This window comes from Hypanus sabinus, chromosome 14 (assembly GCF_030144855.1).
Source record: "Hypanus sabinus isolate sHypSab1 chromosome 14, sHypSab1.hap1, whole genome shotgun sequence".
NCBI lineage: Eukaryota > Metazoa > Chordata > Chondrichthyes > Myliobatiformes > Dasyatidae > Hypanus > Hypanus sabinus.
The window spans coordinates 68,353,763-68,370,107 of NC_082719.1; positions in this window are offsets into that span (position 1 = coordinate 68,353,763).

A 16,345-nucleotide genomic window follows, 5' to 3' on the forward strand; every position below is an offset into this window, starting at 1 on the left:
CTTATCTGGGTTGAACTCTATCTGCCACTTCTCAACCCAGTTTTTCAACCTATCAATGTCCCGCTGTAACCTCTGACAGCCCTCCACACTACCCACAACACCTTCAACCTTTGTATCATCACCTTTGTTCTACTCCTGTTCTTAGGAAATAATGTTGACCTGAAATTGACAACAAAATTATCAGTCTCAAATAAACCAGTCTTTCTGATGGTTGTGGGAAATATATTAGTCAAAATCCGAATAATATGGCCCCATTTGCGCAAGTGAGATGAATGGCCAAATATTTTGTTTCCTTTATCTGTTCTCAGGATCATACTTGCAGGTTGCATTGGGGTCTGTTATGTAGGTTTTGTAACTTGAAAACAGTAAACTAAATTGAAAGGTTAAAACGGAGCCGGAAATAGCTTGTATAGATTCCGAGTTTAACTTTTAGCAAGGCGCGCATGTATGACGGTGACATGGTAGCATCATGACTTATGCCATTTGCATATTTTTCCATATAACCTGCAATGAATTATTTAAACAAAGAATGCTTAATCAACAACATATTTACAATTTTACTCGAATATTACTAAAATATTAAATACACAACACTCTTTCCTGCTCAGGTGCAAACTCCAATTCAATATAGAATGCATCTCAAATCACGTACACAGTACATTAGAAAGTACAACTACTTTATAGACATCCACACATAGTAAATTTTAAATTGTCCCATTCAGGCCTAAAGATTTAATCTCAATGGAGGCTTTTTTACTCTTGTAGGCTAATGTCTTTCCTGAAAAGGGGGATCAGTTTGTTTGGCAGGTGAGAACGCTTGTGGCTGTGAAACCATCTCAGGTTCCGTGGCCTCCTCCATGGTGGTTGTAGAAGTTGGCTTTGGAACTGCAGGAAGTGGTTCTGACAGCTTTGGCTACCTTTCTTCTCTAGCAAATGACTCTGCTCTCCTCATCTGATTGACACGTCACCTCCAGATGACATCAGATGTAATCTCCACTACCCTGGATGGTAGTCCAGTCTGTCTTTAATCTTTGCGAGTTCCAACTTTTGATCACCTCTGTAATCCCTCGCCAAGACTGCTTGTCCAGGAATGAAGCATGGAACCTCCTTGTTTGAGGAGCCTTTAATTTACCTCAGCTGTTTGTCCTGCAAATTCCTTCTGAGATTAGGTTTGAGGAGATCCAAACATGAACACAAGGGACAACCGAGTAACAGCATAGCTGGTGAGTTGTTGGTTGTGAAGTTTGCTGCACTGCGATATGCAAGGAGGAAATTGGCGAACTTTTGATTCAGTGTCAGTGTATTGTATTCCATTGACATTGTTCCCAGTGTCTTCTTTAGACTCTGGGCAAATTTTCCACCAAGCCATTTGTAGCTGGGTGGTATGGTGCAGATGTAACGTGTCTTATTCCATTCATTTTCAGGAATGATTGAAACTGTTCCACAACAAACTGTGGATCATTGTCACTGACTAAGTGTTCTGGAACAACAGACCTTGAGATAAGGTTCTCACCAACCATGTTCAAGGCTGATTTAGAGGCTATTGGGAACACTTCTGGCCACTTTCTAGCTACATTCACTACTACCTAGAAATTTGTGCCCATGAATGGTCTGGCAAAATTGACATGAATCCTCTGCTAGGGTAATGCAGGCCATTCCCAGGGATGGGGAGGCATTGTTCTAGGCATCTTCTGGGTGTGTTGGCATCCCAAACACTGCATGGTAAGCTGCTCAATCTGCCAATCTTTCCCAGGCTAATACACAAACCTTTGAGCCAACGCTTTCATTTTGACCATGCCTCGATGACCAACATGTAGCTCCTCCAACACTTTAGCTCTCAGCTTGGATGGTACAACAACTCTGAATCCCCACATAAGACAACTACCATAAAGGGGAAGTTCATCCCAGTGCTGGTAAAAATGTGGGAACTGGAATTTCTGCTGCACATTCCAACCATATTGTGTGGCCATGCAGACCTAAGAATAGGGTCTTTTCTGATTTCCTTTGGATCAGTTCTTCTGTACTAGGGAGTCTTTCAATTTGTGTTAAGGAGAAATTACCTCTTTTGTCAGTTTTTCGGGTAGTTCTGTTCCCAAGGATAACAGTTCCATGATTACTTGTCCTCTTGAACTCAATCTTGTAATTGCGTCCTCCAAGAAACAAAGACCATCTCTGCATTTCTGCTGCTGCTGTTAGTGGAACACCCTTCTGTGGATTGAAAATGGACTCTAGTGGTTGATGATCAGTAACAAGGGTAAGAGCCGATGAGATACCATCTCATTGTGTCTTTGCTTAACCCTGAGACATCTGGACAGCAAAGATGTATACATCAGGATGTTCTTTTTGAACTACAGCTCAACATTCAATATCATCATTCCCTCAAAGTTAATCAATAAGCTTCAAGACAATGGCCTCAATATCCCCCTTGTGCAAATGGATCCACAATTTCCACACTAGCAGACTCCAGTCAGTTTGGATTGGATCTCCTTCACCGTCTCCATCAGCACAGGTGCTCCACAAGCTCCCCACTCTACTCATTTTACACTTACGACTGTATAGATAAAGATGGCTCCAACATATTTGATTTTGCTGCTGACATCACTATCATAAGCTGAATCAAAGGTGATGATGGATCAGCATATAGGAAGGAGAATGAAAAGCTGGTTGAGTGGTGACATAACAACAACCTCTTACTCAATGTCAGAAAGACAGAGGAGCTGATTATTGACTTCAGGAGGAGTGAACCAGAAGCCCATAAGCCAGTCCTCACTGGAGGATCAGAGATGGAGACAGCCAACAACTTTAAATTCCTCAGTGTTATTATATTGAAGGGCCTGTCCTGGGCCCAGTACATAAGTGCAATTATGAATAAATCATAGCAGTGCCTCTATTTCCTCAAGGGTTTGCAAAGATGCAGCATGACATATAAAACTTTGACAAACTTCTATTGATGTGTAGTGGAGAGTATATTGACTGGTTCCATCTCAGCCAGGTATGGAAACACCAATGCCCTTGAATGGAAAATACTACAAAAAGTAGTGGATACATCCCAGTCCATCACACGTAAAGCCCTCCCAACTACTGAACGCATCTACGTAAAATGTTGTTGCAGGAAAGAAGCATCCATCAACAGGGACATTCACCACTCAGGATATACTCTCTTCTCACTGCTGCAATTAACCACATCCATCATGTAGCCAGACATTTTTGTTCTTCTTTTACTTATGCTTATTATCACATGGTACTGCCAGTCTATGAACACATGAGCTCATCTGAGTCCTACATTTTGTCTTCTACATTTTGACCATGTCTTCCCTTCTGAAGAACACTCGCTGCAATTTTTTAAGTCAAGATCTCAGGAGTAACTCATGTATATTCATTGTTTTACTTTTACCAAGACGCGTACATGTGATGTGATAGTATCATGACATATGCCACATGTGTACTTTTACATATATATAAAACCCATGATGAATTATTTAAACAAAGAGTATTTAATAAAGAACATATTCACAATATTACTCAAGTACTAAATACACAAGTTCTTTTCCTGCAGCTGTTCTTTGAAGAAACATCTGAAAATTTTAATAAAATAGAATGCTAGAATTCCTGATGTACCTACAGAGACAATCAAAAGTTACACCAAGAGAACGTAATAACTACGAGATACACCACTTTTTCTATCCTCCAGTTACCTCTTGTACACTTTATCATCAGCTTTATCCAGCAACTGTCCCTATTTGGAATTTCAGGAGAAATAAGAGATCTGTGGAGGTACATCTCCTCAGGGCTTCTCCACATAAACCATCAAGATCAGTAAAATCCATTTGCACCTCTACCAGGTGTTTCTGGCAATATTCTGCTTGACTACAGCAGTTGCTCAAGAGAATTCCTGAGGAAATTGCCTGCATAATGTTTAATTAAAATAAAGGCAGACTTAATCTCTGTGAGCATGCGAGCATCTGCCATCTCTTTTGAGACTCTACAATCTCCATCTGAAGTTATTGGAAGAAAGAAATACTGGCGTTTTCAGTAGGATGGAGCACATATGTCTCTGGCCTTCTTCAGCCCTGGAACATTAATTTTTCTGCTTCTGGTCAACCATTGGCCTTAGCAACTGGCAATCACACAGAAAGCAGTGCTCCTCTACTACTGGGATGTGATAGGCTTTTGCAAAACACGAATTACTGACTAGTGTAATTTGTAAGGAGCTGATCATCTTGCTGACTACAGTGAGAAATTCCACGAAGTACTCTGTGATATCAAATGCAGCCACACTCTATTGCAAGAACAGCTGCGTAATACCAGATGGAACCCTTGGCTTCCAAGGGTGGGTACCCAGATCACGTCTGGAGAATGTGATCAGCCTGAGAGATCATGGTGAGCAGATAAGTTGGTAAATTAGATGAAAGTGAGGATGAAAAATGCTATAATGAATGAAAGGAGAAATTTTAATTAAGTTCTGAAAGAAGAGTACTAGGAATTGACAGAATAAATCTGTAAATCCCAAGGGGATAAAATAAGTAGCAGAGATTCCAGAAATTATAAATCCCAGAATATTTGTTCATCGTTATATCTCTGCCATTCTGTGTTGACCTTCCAGCAATGTCATTCCCATGTTCCATGATGCAATTAATCTTCCTGCAGGTTTTTGTTCTCTTGCTTTGCCTCCTGCAAGACATAGGGCTAAATCTATCTGTCAGCAAAGATAAACAAATGTTCTGGTAACTACAGAAGCAGAGATTTCAGTTTTGGTTCCCTTTCTTTGTCTGTTTGCATGCAATAAAATAGAAAGTCCACTGTCAGCAAGTGTAATATTGACTTTCATTTCCCTCACAAATTACAAATAATATTATTGCACCACTAAGCATACTCAGCAGGCTTTTGTTCTGTGTGTCGTGCAACATTTGACAAAGCCCACAAAATGAACTGTGCCTCAGGTTAATATGTCATGTTAATATTTATCTCAGTTTGATATTTCCATCTTAGTGAAAGAAATGTTTTCCTCATCTCTGAAAGTCCTCCATATATCCGTTGGCTCCAAGTCACTGTCTGTTACACTCTATTACCTCCTGCAGGGAAGTGGTTGAGTATGGTATGAGCTGGCACAGAGTTCTTCTCTTCACCTCCAATGAAAATCAAATTCCACATCTCACTTCCTTCTGCCCATCATTCCACGATTTGAAAATTATGACAAATCTTTGAGCAGATACACAGAACAAAAAACATAGAACTGAACAGGTCCACGATACTGTACTAACCTTTAACTGATCAATCTAACCCTTTTCTCTGATATAGCCCTCCGATTTTCTAACATCCATTTGCCTGGAGCTTTGAATGATCACCGAGCGTGGCAAAATGTTTGCAGATGTTATGGCTCCAATCGAGAGGCCATTATCAGTGCGCAGTTGAGGGTTTTGCCTCCTCAGAATGCCAGTTTATATACTCCTCTGGGGTCTGAATGGATATTGATTAGACATCGTGATCTGGTTGGCTGGTTCAAAACACTGTGAACGATTTAGCTGTAGAAGATTCCAGTTGGCTGGCTTTGAGGGAGGTCCATTAGAAATGTTTGTTTCGCTGTCCCACAACGTCACAGTTGCTCGCAAACCAACTGCAACTTTGAGGAGGAAACATATCAAAACTCAAAGTGCAACAAAATGTAACTGATAAAACAAATGTTATCTACAAAATCCAGTGCAGTGACTGCAACAAATCCTACATTGGTCAAACAGGGAGCAGACTATCAAGCAGACCACACGTGTATCAGCTAGTGAGCAGAAGGCATGACCCACTCTCTCCAGAATCAGCTCATGAAGTCAAAGAAGGGCACCATTTCAACTGGACAGCAGCCAGTCTTGACTCCAGCAAGAACAGGAAAAGAATGAGAATTTTGCAAAGCATGATTCTCTACAGAAGGATCCATCAACAAACACATTGACATAGATCTGGTATCTGAACCCTTATGGAGAAAGGGGAAACAATGATGTCTATAATTAATGAATCGCCAGTAATCTCAGGATCTGGACAGCAAAGTGAACACTTCCAATGGACCTCCCTCAAAGCTAGCCAATCAGAATCTTCTGCTGCTAAACTGTTCATGGTCTTTTGAACCAGCCAACTAGTTCACAACATCTAATCCATATTCATTCAGACCCCGGAGGAGTGGGCTTTCTGAGCAGAGAACACCCTCAACTGCACACTGATGATGACTACTCAAATGGAGCTCAAATGACTGCAAACATTTTGCCAAGCTTGGCAATCAACCAGACTTCCAAATAGCCCACCTGAGCTACCAATATTCTGCAATTTTTCATCCATCTGCCTATCTAAGAGTTCCTTAAATGTCCCTTACAACAACACCTTTAAAACGATCATAGCGGAGCTAGTTCCAATAGACATTAAGGTGGTTGGGAGAATGTAGTATTAAGTCAATCATTTGATATGTGTTTCAATGGAGAAATAACTTAGATATATTACTGATAGGGACTATTGTACTTATTAGTACAGAATGCTTTAGTGACTTTCTATCCACCTTGCTGAACCATCCTGTACCAACTTACTTTCACCTCTGCACTATTTCAACCATTCACTTTTGTGGTACAGTCCAAGCCCCTTCATGGAAAAAGGTTTCTCACTTTACTTATTCAAAATCTTTCATCATATATAACTGTCCCTTTGTTCCATGTCTTTCATTTCCTGGAGTCAGTTTACTGTTAACTCCCTTTCTCATGCCTACAAAATTTTAAACACCTTGACAAATCTCTTTTATTGGAACCAGAAAATCCAGGTTCATTCAAGCCTTATTTTGGTCTCTTTCTAATTTATTATCTGGTATTTCAATAGCATTCAACAAACATGTATATTACTTAGTATGTGTAATTCTCTATTGCTGCATTGCAACGTGCCTGCAACTGTTACAGCTAGTTTTACAGCATGCCAATTTTGATATTGTTATCCGAACTGGCTTTTTATTAAATTGCGTGGTATGTGTAATTTTTACATAAAGTGGAACTTCTCCTTAGAGAAACTTTACTCATTACTGGGCCTCAATGCATCTTCTCTCATTAGCTTTTTATCATTCACAGTGAAAATAATTTCAGAATAGCAACTATTTTCCCTTTCTCCTTGTGACAGGTTTATAGAACTGTGGTCTCCTAGATCCTGTGATTCCATTTTAATCCTGATCTCCAGTGTTCTCTTTGTGGAACTTGTACATTCTCCCTCAGACCTCTTGTGTTTCCTCCTATCACTCCAGTTTCTGCATGTATAAGAAAATATGTACAGTTGGTTAAATAGCCACTGTAAATTGCTTCTAGTGTGCAGGTGAGTAGAGTGGGTGTGATAGAATCTGGGAAAAGAATGGGGAGGGAGTAAAATGGAATTTGTGCAAAAAGTTGCTTGGTGGACAAAGGCTGTAATAAATCCAGAAAAGAAGAAAAGAAAAGCTTACAAAAGGTTCAGAGAGCTAGGTAATGTTATAGAAGATTATAAGGCTAATAGGAAGGAGCTTAAGAAGGAAATTAGGAGAGCCAGAAGGGGCCATGAGAAGGCCTTGGCGGGCAGGATTAAGGAAAACCCCAAGGCATTCTACAGGTATGTGAAGAGCAAGAAGATACGACGTGAAAGAATAGGACCTATCAAGTGTGACAGTGGGAAAGTATGGAACCAGAGGAACTAGCAGAGGTACTTAATGAATACTTTACTTCAGTATTCACTATGGAAAAGGATCTTGCCGATTGTAGTGATGACTTGCAGCAGAATGAGAAGCTTGAGCAGGTAGATATTAAGAAAGAGGATGTGCTGGAGCTTTTGGAAAGCATCAAGTTGGATAAGCCAACAGCACGGGATGAGATGTACCCTGGGCTACTGTGAGAGGCGAGGAGGGAGATTGCTGAGCCTCTGGCAATGATCTCTGCATCATCAATGGTGACGGGAGAGGTTCCGGAGGATTGGAGGGTTGCGGATGCTGTTCCTTTATTCAAGAAAGGGAGTAGAGATAGCCCAGGAAATTATAGACCAGAGAGTCTTGCCTCAGTGTTTGGTAAGTTGATGGAGAAGATCCTGAGAGGCAGGATTTATGAACATTTGGAGAGGCATAATATGATTAGGATTAGTCAGCATGCCTTTGTCAAGGGAAGATCATGCCTTACGAGCCTGATTGAATTTTTTGAGGATGTGACTAAACACATTGATGAAAGAAGAGCAGTAAATGTAGTGTATATGGATTTCAGCAAGGCATTTGATAAGGTACCCCATGCAAGGCTTATTGAGAAAGTAAGGAGGCATGGGATCCAAGGGAACATTGCTTTGTGGATCCAGAACTGGCTTGCCCACAGAAGGCAAAGAGCGGTTGTAGACAGGTCATATTCTGCATGAAGTGGGGTGCCTCAGGCATCTGTTCTGACATCCTTACTCTTTGTGATTTTTATAAATGACCTGGATGAGGAAGTAGAGGGATGGGTTAGTAAGTTTGCTGATAACACAAAGGTTGAAGGAGTTGTGGATAGTGTGGTGGGCTGTCAGAGGTTACAGTGGGACATTGATAGGATGCAAAGCTGGTCTGAGAAGTGTCAGATGGAGCTCAACCCAGATAAGTGTGAGGTGGTTCATTTTGGTAGGTCAAATATGATGGCAGAATATAGTATTAATGGCAAGACTCTTGGCAGTGTGGAGGATCAGAGGGATCTTGGGGTCCCAGTCTATAAGACACTCAAAGCAGCTGCACAGGTTGACTCTGTGGTTAAGAAGGCATACGGTGTATTGGCCATCAATCGTGGAATTGAATTTAGGAGCCGAGAGGTAATGTTGCAGCTATATAGGTCCCTGGTCAGACCCCACTTGGAGTACTGTGCTCAGTTCTGGTCGCCTCACTACAGGAAGGATGTGGAAGCTATAGAAAGGGTGCAGAGGAGATTTACAAGGATGTTGCCTGAATTGGGGAGCATGCCTTATGAGAATAGGTTGAGTGAGCTCAGTCTTTTCTCCTTGGAGCGATGGTGGATGAGAGGAGACCTGATAGAGGTGTACAAGATAATGAGATGCATTGATCATATGGATAGTCAGAGGCTTTTTCCCGGGGCTGAAATGGTTGCCACAAGAGGACACAGGTTTAAGGTGCTGGGGAGTAGATACAGAAGAGATGTCAGAGGTAAGTTTTTTACTCAGAGAGTGATGAGTGCGTGGAATGGGCTGCCGGCGACGGTGGTGGAGGCGGATATGATAGGGTCTTTTAAGACACTTTTAGATAGGTACACGGAGCTTAGTAAAATAGAGGGCTATAGGTAAGCCTAGTAATTTCTAAGGTAGGGACATGTTTGGCACAACTTTGTGAGCCAAAGGGCCTGTATTTTGCTGTAGGTTTTCTATGTTTCTATGTTTCTGTGTTGATGGTCAGTGTGAACTCAGTGAGCTGAAGGGCTTTTCCCATGCTATTTGCTTCTCTGTCTCAATGAAGGGTCTTTGTGCTAAAGAATAAATTCTGTTTATTTTTCTACAGATGCTGCATGACCACCTGTGTATTTCTAGCACCTTCTGGTTATTCCAGCATCAGCGGTTTTTTTTTAATTTTTATGAGTAAGTTCTTGCATTTTATCCTATTTATATATTTTTGGGTTTTTTTGACTGCACAGTTATTACAGTTATTATTTAGTTCTACTTATCTTTCTTTTGCAAGATTTATTAAAGTTATTTGAATCCAGTAAGTCTAACATGTTTGTTGGTGCCCATTCATTTAGTCTGGTTTTACTGGGCTGATTTCCACATGCGCTTTATGTGCACAACTGGCATTAAAGTGGCCTTATGTGCAGTAGATGGTGTTGGTGATTGCACCTAAATGAATTTTTTCCAATGGGAAATTGGCCTGGGTGCTTCATGTTCATTCCTCTCAATGAGTCTGACATTTACCTGGCACGTGAGCCTAATAATGTCACAAGTCATTGATTGTGGAGGTGAGGACAACCTCTGATCTAAGCTGTTAATTCACTGCAAATCTAGGAGCAAATTTGCCCAAGGTTTACAAAAGAGATGGCAATTAAGTGGTCAGTAGTGTTTGGTCTGGAACACAGCAGTTTTCAGATTCTGTGCAAATCAATTCTTAGCTGCTTGCTGTACTGTACAGTAGTCTGGCCCCTTGATCAGGTCACATCTTACAGTGGACTGGCCATTGCTGCTGGTGTGTTCAGAAAACCAGATCCCCCTTTCATTACCTCTTGACCCACCTCCACAACAGTCTCCTCTGCAGCTTCACTTCAATCTGCCTGTGTGGCAGAATTGCATCAGCTGAAGCTTTGCGTGCTCTCTCAGTGGGAAATACACAGCTGCTATGTTAGTGTGTGATTATATGTGCAAATGCAATGAGACCACTTTTAATTTATTGCTCCACAATTTGACGACATTTTTTTGGCAAGTTTTGCTGTGTATTTTGCACACAGTGAGAGCAAAGACCAATTTCTGGGCAAAAGTTTCACTGTTATACCTTTAAATCTGTACAAGTTGCCACCACTGAAGTATTAATGTATAAAATCTACTGCCCTTTTCCTCACCTCCGAGCAGTTGCTTCCACTCGTACAACCTGGGCTGTTTTAAAATCGATTCCTTTTGTGTGATGGACACGAACTTGAAAATATAAACAGCAAGCAAAATGGATGGATTGTGACATAATACAACAATACTAAAAGAATAAAAGCTATAATCTGGAAGAAATCCTCACACTTAATTAAAGCATCATTTATTGTACAGTACATTTAAATTATTTTGGGACGCATACATGATTGCATGTCTCAATAGATCCTTGCTGTAATTCTGACATGAATTTTGGAATCACTGGTGAATTCACTGATAGCCAAATACACTCCAATCTTTAACTGGATATTTTCTATGTTTGTGTGCACAATTACAATCTGGTAAACGTACATTAATTTATTTATTTATTAAGACAAATAGACCACAAGACTTAGGACAAAACAGGACAAAAAGAGCATGCAGAAACTCCCACATTAAAGTAAGTACTATTATGAGGCGAGCAAGGTTAGAGCTCAGGCCTGGCTTGCTTTGGGATCTAGGACCCCATTGTTTGTGAAGGTAGATACACTGGTTTGTGTAAAATGGAGACTTATTTTAGCTTCACTGGCTTATAGCTTTTAATAGCTGAATTGCTTACAACATGCATGAAGTTTAATATATTTCTGTTCTCTCAGTATAGATTTGTTAATGCACCTTCTCCAGTTATCAGCAATCAACAGCTCTTCCCTACACCTACATTGATCAATATTTATAATGCCAGAACAGGCCCTCGTGCCACAGGGATGCCTGCTGCAGCCCCCCAGGGAAGGGGACACTGGAGGTGGTGTGACGTGGTGGGCATCTATGCTGGGTTGGGACCTGGCCTCTCCTGTTGGTGCTGCTCACCAGTATTCACTCAGTGGAAGACAAGTTGGATTGCATTCATCTAACGCTGGACTGGCACATGATGAGGACTGTTGTGTGCTTGTTCTTGCAGGATTTTGTTAATTACTCTACAGAGAGAATATTTTCATAAGATTATTTATTGTCTGTGCTTTTCTTTCCCTATTTAATTTGCTTTTTTCCATTCCTCTCTCAGTCGACTGAGTGACCCTAGGCTATCGGATACAGACGTTGGATAAATAAGATCAAGGCAGGAAAGTTGCTTTCACTGGTAGGTGAGACTGGAACCTTGGGGCATAGCCTCAAGATTCAAAGGAGTAGATTTAGGACAGATATGAGGAGGAACTGCTTTTCCCAGAGAGTGATGAATCTGTGGAATTCTCTGCCCAATGAAGCAGTGGATTCTACCTCAGTAAATATATTTAAGACAAGGTTGGATAGATCTTTGCATAGTAGAGTAGTTAAGGGTTATGGGGAAAAGGCAGGTTGATGGAGATGAGTCCATGGCCAGATCAGCCATGATCTTACTGAATGGCCGAGCAGGCTCGACGGGCCAGGTGTTCTACTCCTGCTCCTATTTCTTACGTTCTGGAGTGTATCTTCCTAGAGGGATGGTTCTCTGGTCAGCTGACCTGTGATGGGGTGGCCCACTGAGGTATAGATCCACACTGGTGCAGATATTTGAGAGTTTTGCATTAGTTATTCATTTTCTGGAATCTTTGCTCCATTAACAAGGGTAACATTTACTGCCCATTCTTAACTGCCCTTGGGAAGGCATTGATAATCCACCTTCCTGGACCACTGTAGTCCTTCCAGAGCAGGTACTCAAGTTTGGAATCCACAATCTGCTAAACCAAATCTGGATATTGGTAAAAATGTTATTGGTGAGTAGATTCCAATAGAGAGCCGTCTTGGGAACACTTTACATCATTCTATGATGATTAAGAGTAAACTAATTGAATGATAGTTTGCTGTAATTAATTCATCATTTTTCTCAACAATATGTACTAGTCATGTACCCATATTGTATGGAGCTGTTTGGTTGTAGGCACAGAATCTGGGAGGGATGTGTTCAGTGTTATAGCCTGGAACAAGCTGAATCTATCATCTCCATCCATTGTTCCCAGCTGCTCCTTTATATCATCTGGAGGGAATTAAACTGATTGAAGACCAGCTACTGTCATGGTTGGAACTTTAAGAGGACATCATGTTTGCAGGGCTCTGCTATTTGTATTTTCATGCATTGAGGACCTGCACTCAGAGTACCTCAGTGCTCATGTAACCTTTAGTATTCTTCCAAATGTTGTTCAACTTGGAGGACCACTGATCTATCAGAATTGAGAGAGTTGGAGGATGGCCATCAGAAATGGCTTCTTTTACTATGACAATACAATGGGTCAGGAGTCAACGTTGAGGATATCAGTGCTACTTCCTTCCACCTATATAACATTGTACTAATGCCATTGGCTGATCGATCCTGCCGGTGGGCATAACCAGGAAATGTGTTGAAGGAATCTGGCACATTATCATAAGGTATGATTCTGTGAGGATAACTATCTTGGGTGATGCGTGGATGAGTACAGGTTCACCAATAGTTCAGAAGCTCAACTACGTACAAGACAAGGCACCCCTCTTATTAAGCATTTCATCCACCATTCACTCACTCTACCACTGATACATAATAGCAACAATGTATACCATTCCTCAGGATATACTGCAGCAATTCACCAAGAATCCTGAGACAGCACATTCCAAACTCAAAATCTCTTCCAGCTAGAATAACAAGGGCGGCAAAGGCATGGGAATGGCCCCACCTGAAAGTTGCCCTCCAGGTGACAAACTAACCTGACTTGGAAAAATATTGCTCTTCCTTCACTGGGTCAGAATTCGGGAACTCCCTCCCTAAAAGCATTGTGGGTATATCCACACCTCAAAGACTTTAGCAGCTCACCACTCCCTTCTCAAGAGCAATTCGAGATAGGCAATACATTCTGGTTCAGGCTGCAAAGCCCATATCCATTGGATGAATAAAAGAATTGCTTGACAAGTATGTGGGATAACTTTCAGAATTTTAACACCAGTCTCCAAGTGTTTGTGGGAGATTTTGTTAGGGTCAGTGGGCTGCTTAACACTTCGTTGTGTCCGAATATGATGCCTAGGTTGATAGCAAGTGATCAACCTGCCTTCATTTCTCTGGTTCAATGTGGCAATAATGATACATCTACAAGTGGCTTGTTGGGCCATTTAAGAGTCAACTTTGCTTCATTACTGGAGGTAATTTTCCACTGGGGTACAGATCCACTGGAATATGCCCTTGCTGGAACTCTCCACTGGTAATGGCCTGTGTCCAATGTAGAGTTCTTTTTGTATCCATAGCCTGGAACCATATTGTTTTGTTGGCATTTTTTAGGATGCTGTGATTAGGCCATGATAATTCTATTTCTTTGACCATTTGTGTCTCCATTTTGTGACGGAACAAATACTGAGAACTCAGCAATAGGTGTGATGTTTTGAAAATATAGTCTATAACCCTGTGGTAAGTTGCATTGATCCACTATGGTAAGCATCTAAAAAATCTCTGATTTTGCAATTTTTCATTTTACATAGTTTACAAATAAAGTTTTTTTCTAGTTGGCAGGTACAGCTGCTGACTAGAAGTGTACCAACCATAAATTGTTAATTGGATGAAAACACTGTTGGAACAAGGGAGACCAAAGACCAAATGCCAGGCAATAAACACAGCCATTAATGACTTCAAGTGTTGATCCCACTGGAATTTGTAAGATCAACAGACAGACATCTAATCTGCATGGGACAGGTGCAATTAAAAATGGTGCTGTTAAGAACTAGTATGCAATTCACATGATGATTTCATATCTACAGTAGCTTCAGGAAATGAAAGGATCCATTTAAAAGAATCGTCTTAGCCCAAGCCTGCTTAGTTCATCGAAGGGATTAGAATCTGGATAATCAGGCAATTTTTATCTAAGTTTACCTAAGTTTAGTCATTTCCATTGTCCCTGCATGTTGTGTTGTAGTACTTGGAATAAGTCGAGAAATTAAGGCAGTGAGAGCAGGTGTCCACAGTACTAGGCCAAGATGACTGGTCTGAAGTTTTGTTTTCTAGGCCAAATCCAAGTGGGTACCAGATGACTCCTTTCCTTTCATGCTTAAACATCTTTTCCTTCTTCAAATCTGTAACAGCCATTGGCAGGCTCAATCAACTGTCCATGCTCAATATTATGACTAAAGTTCAGAGATGCAGGAATTCTGTGGCTACGGGGTTCTGTTAAAGAAGTAACTGTCTTGCAAATGTTAAGCAAGAGAAAAGTAATGTCATCAGCAATAATATAAATATGTCAAGAAAAGAGTCAGCTTTAAAGACCAAGATCTGAAGGAATGGTGTAAGCTTGATTATAAGATTGGGTATACTCTTAAGATAAAACAAAATAGCATCCACTTCAATAGAAAACATGTAGAGTTTTTTGTTTAATCATAGCCCCTGGTATTCAACAATTAGATTGTACAATAGTCCCACCAGGTATGAAACTTTGTCACTATTGCAAGAGGTTATTGGTTTATTATATGGGAGAATACAGCCCAACATATTTATTTGATAAAGATACGGCAGATAAAAATTTTAAGAGGTTTTATAGTTTATAATGCACAAAGGGGCTACAAGGGAAAGAATGGTTCCCTTCACGATCCGTGTGGAGGTTTGTGCATGGAGCCATGTGAGATGAATGAGGTGTTATGAGTGCTTATTGTCTGTATTTGCCATGGTGAAGTTCATGGAAGCTAAGAGAATTTGAGAACAGAACAGTGATGTTCTACAACATATTGACATGATGAAAGAGGAGGTATTGATGGTTTTGAGGTGCATGAAGGTGAATAGGTGTATGAATCCCTGAGGCTTGACCAAGTGTATACTAGGAAATTGTAGCAAGCAAGGGAAGAAATTGGTGGGACTCCAACAGAGATATTTGTATCTTCCTTAGCTGCTGGTGAGGTACCAGAGACTGGAGGATGGCTAACCAGGGAACTAAAACCAGGTGAGCTCAACATCAGTGATGGGAAAGTTACTGGAGGGGATTCTGAGAAACAGAATCTATCAGTGTTTGGAAAGTCAAAGACTGATAAGATAGCATAGCTTTGTGATGGGAAATCACGTCTCACAAATTCTGTTGAGTTTTTTGAAGAGGTAATCAAAAGAATTAGTGACAGCAGAGCTGTAGACATGGGCTAAATAGACTTGGTTCCATATGGTAGGCTGGTCCAGAAGGGGAGATAACATGGAATCCAGGGTGAGCTAGCAAATTGCATACAAAAGGAAGGGTTTTGACATAAAATGGCTACTTCTCTCCAGGCATACTGACTGACCCATTGAGCTCCTCTAACATCTTGTATGCGAATACAAAACTGACTTGGTAAAAAATTTGAGGGTGGTAATGGAGGGTTGTTTTTCAGATAGGAGGTTTGTCATCAATAGTATGACATAAGGATTGGTGCTGGGTTTCCTGTTGTTTGCCATATATACTAACAATATGGATGAGAATGCAGCTGACATTATTAATAAATTTGTAGGTGACTCCAAAGTTGGTGCTGAGATCAAGTCAAGTCAAGTCAAGTCAAGTCAAGTCACTTTTATTGTCATTTTGACCATAACTGCTGGTATGATGATGTTTTTACACAGTAAAAACAAGACAATGTTTTTCAGGACCATGGTGTTACACGACACAGTACAAAAACTAGACTGAACTACGTAAAAAAACAACACAGAGAAAGCTACACTAGACTACAAACCTACACAGGACTGCATAAAGTGCACAAAAGCAGTACTGGCATTACAATAAATAATAAACAGGACAATAGGGCAAGGTGTCAGTCCAGGCTCTGGATTTTGGGGAGTCTGATAGCTTGGGGGAAGAAACTGTTACAA